The sequence below is a fragment of the Phascolarctos cinereus genome, unplaced genomic scaffold (assembly GCF_003287225.1).
Source record: "Phascolarctos cinereus isolate Bilbo 61053 unplaced genomic scaffold, phaCin_HiC Scaffold_726;HRSCAF=1367, whole genome shotgun sequence".
Taxonomy (NCBI): Eukaryota; Metazoa; Chordata; class Mammalia; order Diprotodontia; family Phascolarctidae; genus Phascolarctos; species Phascolarctos cinereus.
The window spans coordinates 160017339-160021311 of record NW_027556098.1 but is presented as its reverse complement, the minus strand read 5'-3'; the positions used below and the strand labels follow the sequence as shown (position 1 = coordinate 160021311).

Sequence of the window (3973 nt, the reverse complement as noted above, 5' to 3'; positions counted from 1 at the left end):
TGTCGAATCAGCAGGGGAATGTTGGTCCTTAAATAACCTCTGACCACTAGAGTCCTGGGAAGCAAGCAAGGTAGAGAGAAATCTGAGTAGGAAATTCTAGAAGACTTTTGGGGGAGGTGAAAGTAGAGAGAAGAAAGTAAAAAGAGAGAGCAAAGAAAAATACAAAAAGAAAAGAACAGAGGAGAGTAAGGCAGGAGAAAGTCTCCAGGCCTAGACCCAGATATTGGGTCTACAGAAAAGCCATTCTTAAGTGAGGCAGGAAAATAATTTGCTGACAGTGTGGGAGTTGGCCTACCTAAAACTTTGAGAAAGAGTAAAGCCACCCTGGACCCAGTGCCCTGAAAGAAATGAGCAGAAGTGAAGAACAGGTGCATCCTCTGAAGGTCCAGGGAAGCTTCACCTTCCATTCCCTCACCTCCCTCTGGCCCCAGAACTCTCCCCCCACCCCACCCAGGGTTCCAGCTTCCTCTTGGTTCTAGAAGCTATTCTCGAGGTCATTGCTCCGGCCGAAGAGCCGGGGGTGTCGGCCTGGGGTACAGAGGGGCAGCTGCTGCGACAGTGATATGGAGCTAAAGGACGGTGGGGGGAGGAAGAGGAGGAGGAAGAGGAAGAGGAGGCAGGGTCAGCCAAGGCAGGCGCAGCGGGGACATGAGGTCCCAGTCGGAGGAACGGGAGAGTAGCTGCAGCAGCAGCAGCAGCAGCAGCAGCGGGAGGACCCAGGAGCCCCAAAGCCCCGAGAAGTTCCAGCGCGGCCAGGGCAAGAAAAAACGCAAAGGGGGCCGTGTGGTAGGCTTGAGCCAGCAGCGGCAGGCGGCCAACGCCCGGGAGAGGGACCGTACTCACAGCGTCAACAGCGCTTTCATCGCACTCCGCACCCTCATCCCCACAGAGCCGGCGGACCGCAAACTCTCCAAGATCGAGACCCTGCGCCTGGCAGCCAGCTACATCTCCCATCTGGAAAACGTGCTCTTGTTCCCACCCGAGTCGTTTGGGGGTCCCCAGGCCCACCCCCCGCTTCACTATCTGCCCTGCCTGCGGGACAGCGAAGAAGGTGCTGGCGGCAGCCCCTACGGAAGCGTAGGAGCCCCGCGGCCCATCTGCACCTTCTGCCTCAGTCACCAGAGGAGGGTGGTAAGGATGGCCCCTCACTCCTCCTGAAAAGGGAAGAGAAACATAGAACAGATAGAGAGATGGTTACAGAGAGACACACACAGAGACAGAGAGAGACAGAGTTAAGGAGATAGAGACAGAAGGAGATAGAAACGAGAAACAGAGAGACAGTCAGACAGAGAGACATGACAGTCGGAGTTAAAGACAGAGACACAAAAAGGGAGACAGAGATTGAGAAAGAGAAAAAAAATTTAACTCACTCTCTCTCTCTCTCTCTCTCTCTCTCTCTCTCTCTCTCTCTCTCTCTCTCTCTCTCTCTCTCTCCAATCCCCACACTAATAGGGACTCACCATGAGTCAAAATTATTTTTTCCTTTTATCACCAGGATAGTTTTAAGAGTTCTGAGCATCAGGGTTCAAATAATATCTTTAGGATGAATTATTCGTGTGACCTTGCACAAAGCACTTAAAATTTCTGGGGTCCCGTTTCTCATCTGTAAAGCGAGAGGGTTGGACTAGGGGCCATTTAAGAACTCTTCTAACTCTAAATCTATAATCCTATGATTCTGTGGCATTTTCTATACCCCAAGTGAGGATTTGTAAGCTGACAAAGGATAGTCCTTTGTGCAAAGCCTCATTAAGAAGTTTATCTTAACTACTTTTTTTTTAATGTAGACTTCCCTGGAAAATTCAATACCTTACAGTTGCTATAATGCAATTTAATACATCAACAATTTTAAATAACAAGATTTCTTTCTTTTAGGTTAGGGGTTCTTAATCTTTTTGTGTATATGTCACAGACCCTTTGGCAGTCTGGCGAAATCTAGGCACCTTCTCAGAATAATGTTTGTCGCCTACATTCATAATTGAAGAAAATGCTAAATTTCAGTTAGAGGTTAGTGAAAATAAAGATGTATTTTTTTTCCCATGCAAGTTCACATACATTCTGAACTCTGCCTATGGATCCCAAATTCGGAGATCTGTCTTCTAAGGGCTTAGAGTCTCAAAGAAGCCTCTTGCCAATTATTTTCCATCCAGTGGCATTGGGTGCTTTTTTTTTTGAAGAAAAGAAGATATGCCAAAAGTTTAGAATTTCCTGAGGAAACAAAAATAATGGTTTCTTGTTCTCCCTAGATCTTCCTTTAGCTTCCCTATATTATGTTCCGGAGTGCATTATCACCTTATTGATATGATCAGACCACTTGTTATTTGCACTGTTGATTCCTTTACCACTTTAGCTTTGAGATCTGTTTTTGGCTACTCTCTAGGAACTGTATTCCTTAGTTTCATTTCCAGGCACTTATGAAATCAGAAAAGCATTTTGTTCTCTCCTATTTTTCTATTTCATTATGTAATCCACCTTTAGATTCTTCTGTCTAAAACTATTATCAAATTTCTTCTGTTGATGTTCAGACAATTGCCCAGTTTCCATTTCCAACTCCTACCACCACCATTTTACAACTTCACTTTCTAGAAAATTCTGTCAGTTAGACTTTTCACACATTTACATTCAGTTGCAGTGTCTCAACTTGAAGCAGATTGGATATCTCAAATCTTTTCAGCCAGGAGAAAGCCAAAAGTATAAATGCTTTCAGAGTTTAATTGCTACTGTTACCTGGCCATCCTTAGGTGCTCTCTAATTTGCATTTTCTGTGCCCTTTTGCAGTACAAAGAAGGGGAGAAGCAATGATCTATTTAAAGTATATGTGGACATTCCCTCAGATGAGAAGCTTATACAAGTATTGCACCAAATGGTGAAATGATTTATGTAACTTCTTGGCACCCACAGAATATGTTTACATGAAATACATTAAATAATGTAAAGAAGTCATGTTTTAACACATACGTGGAAAAACACATGGGTCATACTCTTATACTGCGACAAATTTATTCGGATCATCCTGCAAATGAAACCTTATACTGGGGGGCAAAAGTTGCACCTGGTGTGGCAGCTGTTTTAGTGCCAGAAATGTTAAACTTAGCCATCCTGGTCCTGAAACTCAGGGCTTGAAACATAGGCCACATGATGAAACTTGAGATTTGAGACTTGCAATGTTTTCTGTCAGTGGGAACTGTCATAACATCATCATTGACTGAGTCTTGAATGAGTATCGGACTGAGCATGGTCAACCTCTCATTTTTCTACCCCTATGCTCCAACTTTTATTTATGGTGAAAGAAGGAAATGAAATATGTCATCAGTAATTTTTTTTTTGTTCAAGCTAAGGAAACAAGAAAGTGGTTAATGGTTATCTGATGAGGAAAATAGATCCTCTCCCTCTGCCAAACCCAAATGTCACAGAGCAAAGTTGCCAGCCACTGTTTAAAAATGTATCTATTAATGACTGTGGTAGATCATCAAGGAATTGCTTATCTCTACCCCTTAATGCTAGAAATAGTGTTGGCTATAATTGGATAAAGTCACAGTTACCTCTTCATTTTAAAATTATCTTCTACAATCATAATTAGATATATTACATTATGTTTTTTTAAGCTTGATCAGATACAATACATTTTAAATTCCACTCCAGTTATGCCACCTGCTGAGTCTCCTGGGTGCTACATTGGCACTCTGGTCTTCTCAGGGTTACAAAGAATACTAAATAAAGTATCCTTGCAGATTGTCATGTGCATCTGCCAAAAACACATAGAAGCAGGAATAAGGAATGATAGAATGATTTCACTTTCATTTCTCTCAATCTATGTACTTCATATGTGCTCAATATCAGGCTAAGTGTTTTAGGAGATAAAGAAATATTACATATTTATTATTATATAATAATATTGTATACTTATAATATATTATTAGTGATACATATCATATTTTACATATAATGTGATAGTATTACATACCCTATTTTTAAT

General features: G+C 42.1%; 1 pseudogene; it reads left to right on the top strand.

The window, feature by feature from the left end:
- Window positions 1–648: 648 nt before the first annotated feature.
- LOC110223773 (basic helix-loop-helix transcription factor scleraxis pseudogene) lies at window positions 649–1158 on the top strand (annotated as a pseudogene).
- Window positions 1159–3973: the final 2815 nt, after the last annotated feature.